General features: G+C 51.4%; 1 pseudogene; it reads right to left on the bottom strand.

Moving 5' to 3' along the window:
- Positions 1-1,135: 1,135 nt before the first annotated feature.
- LOC119300438 lies at positions 1,136-4,333 on the bottom strand (annotated as a pseudogene).
- Positions 4,334-7,936: the final 3,603 nt, after the last annotated feature.

Here is a 7,936-nt window from a genome sequence, read left to right as displayed (position 1 = left end):
AGCCACGGTTCTGTTTATATTGATGAGGCCGAAGCCAAGCTCAGAGTACAAGAAAGATTACAAGGAGTTTGAGTAGGAGAAGGAAAGGAGTTTGAGATGCTACGGAAACATATTCTCTAACATTTCGTATGATTATCTGGTCTCTATGAAGGTTTTATTTTGCCTACTTTTGACTGGGCTACGACCCATGCCAACTGTGCTATGCTAATTCCAAGAAATGTATGTTTTCTGTGGTTTTGTTCATTTACTATATTCTTTGACTGTTAAGAGTCATAATTAAGTGCGATAATACAGGAATTACAACATCATTTTGTGATCACTGGGACCCTAGAATCCCTGTGCGCTATCGGCTATGCAAATAAAATACAAGAAGATTGATTTTGTTTCTTCTGTTTTACTTCATTCTGTCATTTATATACTGCTATTAGATTGGATGGAGACTTGGAGTTGTCAAGCACGATAACAACGACAAGATTGCAACATCAATGTGATTATCTATTTATATATGAATCATCTATGGACTGAGCGTATTCCTGGTCATACGTTTCGTGTATTGATTTAGAACTCTCCTTGGGCCCTCCGGTTTCTGTTATTATAAACTAGCAGATTCTTATACAAGGCTTAAAAACGAGAAGAGAGGAGACTGACTAATGACCAATGAGGAACAGAGAGACAAGTCCAAAAGAATTCAGGGAAGCCATCGCTTAGTGTTGATTTAACTAGCAAGTAGTTGCAATAAAGAGACACCACAGACAGCTGACTTTGTAGACGCATTTTTTCTGAAAAAAACCTTTCTGATAGCCGGAAAATCATAGCAAGCTATATTTCTGCATCACCTCACTCCTCAGTCCTCACAGTATGGCAATGACATGCAAACAATAGGCGATTCACCAGACCATAGAGCTCAAAAAAGGAACCAGTACATTAATAAAGAATATTTGTGGTACGCCATAGCCATTTAACTATACATCAAAGAAGCTGTACAACTATACCGTTGCATATTTTGGCAACAACATGGCAGCTCTATAATAATGTTACAATGAAATTTTATTATTATCACTTATCAGAGAATAAGACCCATAACCTTCTGAAATCTGAAGCACACTGTCTTCTCTTCAATTTCTTGATCCTCTATTTAGCAGAGAGGCAGTGGCTCACCGTTCCACTACTTGAGGCACTCGAGCAGCACGTCGATATGTCTGCCCTGATTCATGGTGATGAACACCTTGTCCACCTCTTCACCAGGAGACTGTGTCTTCTCCCTAGTCAAGTACACAATCCCAAGCTCCTCGCGCACGAACCGGTATAGCAGGTATGACCGGCATTCGGTGACACGGTTCTGCTGGGTCGCGGTGCCGTTTTCCACGGCACTCCGGGCAGCCTCAACCTCCCTCGGCAGCACTGCTCGAATGTGGCAAGCTCGGCAAATACCGACGTCTCGACGTCGCGCTCGGCATCGCCATTGGCCAGGGCATGCTCCACGAGAACTGCACGCATCTTCTGCATCAGCGGGTATTTGGCACTGCAACGTGAACACTGCCTCGCGATCGATGGTGAGCAGCAGGTCCTTCTTGCAGAAGCGCGCATTGTGGAGATGGCCGTTGTTGCTGGTGCTCAATGTCTTCCTAGCCACTGTCTTTACACAACTCTTCACGGCGTTCTTTGACAATCGGTGATACGGTTCTTAAAGTTAAGGCACGCGCTTTGCATGCTCTCGAAAAAAGACATTCTCCTCGAGGTGGCAGATATCTATGGCCTGGCACAAGGCGACCAAGAATGTTGACGACATGAGCTTCAATATGACAAAGGCCTCGGCAGTCTTCCTGCAGAGATGAGACCGAGAGAGTTGACCACTTGATTGTGTTGCTCCGAGCTCTGGACATGGTTGGTCACCGGATTGCCTAGGAACTGGAGCTCGGAGCAGTATGAGGCCATGGCTATCTCAGCACCCTTGAGGCCATATTCCAAGCTTGGGTTGCGGCCACTAGAGAGGTTTGAAGGCAAACCGTTGTTGTAGAAGTCGTTAACCAGCTCCGAGAACTGCACAAACATGAGCTTGCCGACCGCGGCAGTGGCGAGCCTTGTGGCGCGTACCTATCTTGCTTTGGCTTCATCAATGTGTCAAGCTCGCGGAGCTTCTTCGCGAGTGCCATGTAGGAGCTGCCTTCCATGATGTGCTCCATGATGGCGGCGGCCTCAATTTTCCCGGGGTGGTGCTTTAGCTTGTGGGTCAAGTGGTCGGTGTACTCTGGCTTGCCGTTCATGACCTCACAGAAGACGGCCGACCGAACCTCGGCAAGGACGGCGAGGATGTTAGCCTCGAAAAGAACCATGGACGCGAGCCCAATGCCAGCAGCCGTGCCGTTCACATTGCAAGCCCTTCCTTGGGCTGCAGCTGAAAGAAGGCATGCTCGATGCTGGCTATCTTGAATGCCTCGGCGGCATTAACCTTGCTGCCGTCTGGAGCCGTGGCCACGAAGTTTGCCCGGCCGGTCACCAGGCCCGCGGTATAATAAAGCGGGACGAGGTCACCAGACACGGTGATCGTGCCCCGGAGCGACATACATGGCGTGACGTTGGTGTTGAGAAGTTTAGCGACCGTCCCGAGTATCTCGAAGCAAATGCCGGAGTACCCCTGGAGCAGAGTGTTGACGCAGATGAGTATCACCGCCCTCGTTGCAGCAGCTGGTAGAACGTGGCCATGGCCCCCGGTGCCAAAGGCTCCAACGTTAAGAAATTTGATGAAGAGACAAAAATAGGCAAAACAAATAAGGCTTTCATGTCTAACCCAAAGACATCACTAATTTACCGAAAAAGGTTTTCCCCCGCTTTGTATTGCAAAGCAACAAACACCATACACATAGCATTGTTGGGGCGAGCAGCACATCAAGCCCAAAAGAAAAGAAGAAATAAATGCCAATAACGGCAGCTCGACAAAGCATGAATGAACCGCCACCGCTGCGCCCTTCGGAGACAAACCACCACCGCCCGAGACTCCGATCTGCCGTGTACCAAGCGACACCTTCAAGAAGAAATGCGACGCCGACGACGCTACCGCCCGGACGAGTCCTAGGGTTTCCCCCGATACGCGGAGGGAAGTGGAGGATGGCTACCACCGACACCCTCCAAGAAGGAATGGTGGCACCCGTCGGTGTCACCGCATCGGAGCCGGCCGAACCGGCAAGGATTTCTCCCGCACACCAACCCCACCACCCAACCGGAGCCGACTAGCCAAACCACCGCCCAACACCATGCGCCATCGCGGTTGCGCCGCCACCCAAGCTGTCTCACTACGAGCACCAACACGAGGCCAAGAAGACCGGAGAGAAGAGCCAACGACAGGAGCAGCAACACCAAGGCCGGGCGGGAGGGAACCACCTCCTCCTCCGTCGTGCGAGAGGCCCGCGCCTCCGGCACAGTCGCGGTTGCCGTGCGGACACGGCAGCGGGGCAAACCAGGCCACCCCTTGCCCGGCCAGGCCCGCAACGGGCCCGCTAAGCCCCGCCGGCCATGCTGCAGCAGGCTGGCGCCGGCGCCGCCAGCACCACGCTGCTCAGCGCTGTTCCCCCGCCTCCCGGAAGTCTCGCCACGGATCCGCCCCGCCGCCGGCCCGCCCAGGACCAGATCTGGGCCGAGCGCCGCCGCCAAGACCCACCGCTGCGCCACCCCGCCGCCAACAACGCCGCCCGCCCGCGCCCCGCCAGGGAACCCCGCCGCCACCCGGTCCGTCGCTGCCTAGGAGCACCCCCCGGTGCAGCTCCGCTCCGTGCCGGAGAGCCACCAGCAGGGGAAGGTCAGGGGGCGCCGCCACCAGCAACCCCGGGGCCAGGGCGGCCGCGGGCGCCAGCGACGGCGGCAGGAGGAAGAGGAGAGGTGGGGACTGGAGGAGGGAGGCGGCGATGCCCGGCCGGTGGCCCGCGGGGGCGACGCGGTCGCGAGGAGCAGCCAATCGTGTTGTTTGATTATCCGATGTTCCACATCACTAATTTCCAAGTTGTTCAATATAATGAATTCGTACCTGATGAGCTCACGCTGGAGAGCGCCACCCTCTTGGTCCTCCGGTGAGAGGTGGCACCGAAGCCCATGGTGACACCGTAGTTGTCGGTGCCGTTTGCCAGTTCATGACCTAGTCGCTGCTCTCTTTGACGCCGCCGCGAGCAGACTCGTCGAGCTCCACCCTGGTGTCGCTGCCGGCGGGCACCGCAGCGACCATGGCGATGGTCAGGCTGGCGCCCTCCATGGTCACCACCGGCCTACGGTACTCCTCGACCATGCACTTCACAGCCTCCAGATGGCTCCCGGGCAGCTCCTCCGCCGCCTTCCCACAGTTCATAGGGTAGGCCCGTGCTGGCTGCGCGATGCACAAGCCATCGCCGTTGGCAGTGACGTGTGCTCTATTGTTGTTGGCAACGACGCACAAGAAGTTGGACAACAAGTAAACTAGAAACTGGGCAGGTGTATGTGTATTGATCTGGATGAATTCTTCTAGGCGGATTCATCAGGGAGGATAGCTCTTCTTGGGGATGAATGGTGGGAGAGGAGGTGCAGGGTGTGGGTCATCTTCTTGGGGATAGCTCTTCTGATTTGATGTAATGTTTACATTAGTAGATGACTCGGCCTCTCTTCTTCCCGCACCAACCATCTTGCGCACCTGCAACGATCAAGCGGTCAAAGCCACGCCAACCCACACATGTTTACATTAGTAGATGACTCAGCCTCTCTTCTTCCTGCACCAACCATCTTGCACACCTGCAACGATCAAGCGGTCAAAGCCACGCCAATCCACACCCTGCACCTAGCTTCGCCGCGCCCGTTGATTAGTCGCGACTATGTAGATTATGAACTAAGTAATAGAGTAATAAATAGTCATTCGCTATCAATTAAACAAAAGCAGAACTGTAGGTAAGAAGATCGAAGATGATAAAGAAGTAAATTTATTATAACCATGTGAATGCATGGACACAAACAGAACAATTAATACTGGCACACCTCTAAGAAGAACTATTTATTGAACCCATATACAGCTCACCCTACATAGTCCGCATAATTCAAAATTACGTGTTACATAGAGATACAAATACACTATGATAAAAAGTCGCAAACAATCTTTGATGGATTACATCATCCTGGTATTTCCTCTTGCAGGATTAGTGCCAGTAATAAAGTGGTATAGAGCTTTTGCAAATTCTTGGACACGTCCGATAGGTGGATATGCTCATCAAAATAAACATAGTAAACATGAACAAAATAAGAAAGGTTCAAGTGAAATTATTATCATTTATTCAAGACCCATTTAGTGACACTGTGTATTCTTCCACTAAGGATCATTTAGTAGAATAATTGCTCAGCATTAAGTGGACAATCAATGTGCCTGATGACATTTAAATATTGTCAAATGTATCATACACCCATTCAAAAGATGCCTCGACTCTAAAAGAAAGAAAGATATAACATCTATTTCGATTTTATTCAATGGTAAGTATTATGCAGAATCATTTTGGTGCTTCTCAACGGAAGCACTTTTGTGGTAGCTAGGAGTACCATTCAGAAGATGCCACGACTCTAAAAGAAGAAAGATATAACAACTATTTCGATTTTATTCAATGGTAAGTATCATGCATAATCATTTTGGTGCTTCTCAACGGAAGCACTTCTGTGGTAGGAATACATTTAGAATATAGTTCCACTCTATAAAAGAAAGAAAAAATTAACAACTAATTCGGCCTTATTCAATGGTAAGTGTTGTACAGGGCCATTTTGGTACTTCTCACTCAAAGCACTACTATGAAAGAACAATGAAAATAGCGAACCTTGTTGGACTGAGATGTTGTTTCTTGCACCCATTGTTCTCTCTGCGTGCAGTCCCAACTTCCACCAAACCATCCTCGGCTTGTATAGATGATCTTGGGCAGTTGGACGTGGCCACCTCTTCTCCATGTACAGATCCCCCAAAATATAAGCAAAATGATACAAAAGGTTTGCCAAAAAAATCGAAGAGAGACTACATCTACATGTGAAGGAGTTGCTGGCTGCACACATCCAGCGCACTGCCGGAAACACACGGCGCAAATAATGCATCGCACGGGGATAGGGCGCACGGCTAAGAGAGGGAGGCAGCCGTCGCGCGAGCGTTGTCCCGCAGTTCAGATGAAGACGGGGCAACGGGGAGCTGGAGCGCTCCCCGCGTTGTCTTCGGCAGGGCGCCGGCGTCCTGGCATGAGATCGACACGGCAGGCGCGAGCTAGAGCCGTGTTGGATATGCTCCGGGCGCCGGCAGGTTGGGCCAGCTCGAGGTCAAGAACACCGACTCCTCGTCCTCAGCGTGTACGAATTGTCGGGCCGACCCCGCGGGTGCCGGCGGCATGGTAGGCAGGATGCTAGAGGCATGTCGTTGCCAACACCCGAGATGAATCAGAGATCAAGCGAGCTATGAACACGAACAAGCGAGAGAGTTTTTGTGCCGCTGTCAACCGCGCAGCTTTTCTGTTTTCTCATTCCACACTTTATCTGTTGCAACAACCTAGCTAGCTACCTCCTGGCGGGCGCGCTATGATCCGCAATGGCCGCGCCGTCCCGCAGCCACGACTCATAGTGCATGCGCCCACCAGGAGAAGAAAACGGGAGAGGGAGAAGTGGTCAGTGCATGCTACGGCACTTGAGCCACCACCTAGCTACGTGCATGTCTGGGTCATATCATCCCGCATGCACACTTTATTACAAACAGAAAAACAGAACTACGTTGCAAGCATGAGATTAGTCTAAGCCTAACATTTCACCCCCTAATCTCACTGCTCCAAACTGATCACTCCAAGCCTTGTCTCATCTCAATGAAATGAACTCGACTGAGCGCTTTTGTTAGAGCATCAGCCAGTTGATCTTGCGTGCCCACATGATCGATCTCCACTTGCTCCTTTTCCATGCAATCTCTCACAAAATGGAACTTCACGTCAATGTGTTTGCTGCGATCATGATGTACTGGATTTTTGCTTAAAGCTATGGCAGATTTGTTGTCCACCTGGAGCCTGAACCTTGCAGGGGCAGCTCTGATTATGTCTCCCAACAGCCTGCTCAACCATAGCCCTTGACAGGTTGCTGCTGCAATGGCCACGTACTCAGCCTCACATGAAGAAAGTGCAACTATCTTCTGCTTCTGAGAGCTCCAGGTGATCAGGTTCTTGCCCAGATAGAAAACATGCCCGGAAGTGCTCTTGCGATCGCCGACATCACCGGCGTGATCGCTGTCACTGAACCCGAGCAGTTTGGCCACACCTTGACCTCTCCTGTAGCTGCATCCATAGTGCTTGGTACCCTTCACATACCTCAATATCTGCTTGACGGCAGCCCAGTGATGTGTGCTGGGCTTCTCCATGAACCGGCTGATGATCCCGACAGAATGTGCTATATCAGGTCGGGTGTTCACTAGATACCGTAGGCTTCCAATCACCCTGCGATACAGAGTGGCATCGAAGGGCTCATCGTCGTCCTCTTTCTTCAGCTTGAGGCGACACTCCATGGGCGTGTGGCAGCTCTTGCAGCCCTCCATATTTGCAATCTCCAATATCTTCTCAGCATAGCTTTTCTGACGGAGTGTGATGCCGCTGCTGTTCTGCTCCACTTCTATGCCCAGGTAGTAGCTCAGCTTGCCCAGATCACTCATCTTGAAAAGTTGCTGCATCTGCTCCTTGAACGAGGCTATGTCCGCTGCATCAGTGCCAGTGATAATCAGATCATCCACATAGACCCCCACCAGCAGGTATGAGTGATCATTGCCGCGTCTGTAGACTGCATGTTCCAAGGGACTGCGAGTGAACCCAAGAGCTGCCAGAGATTCATCTAGTTTTGCATACCAGGCGCGTGGAGCTTGGTGCAGTCCGTAAAGTGCTTTGCGAAGGCATAGCACACTCTCCTCCTTGCCAGCGACCTCGTACCCCGGCGG

The sequence above is a fragment of the Triticum dicoccoides genome, chromosome 1B (assembly GCF_002162155.2).
Source record: "Triticum dicoccoides isolate Atlit2015 ecotype Zavitan chromosome 1B, WEW_v2.0, whole genome shotgun sequence".
NCBI lineage: Eukaryota > Viridiplantae > Streptophyta > Magnoliopsida > Poales > Poaceae > Triticum > Triticum dicoccoides.
Note: the sequence above shows the minus strand (reverse complement) of the source record. Positions and strands in the feature narration are given on the sequence as shown.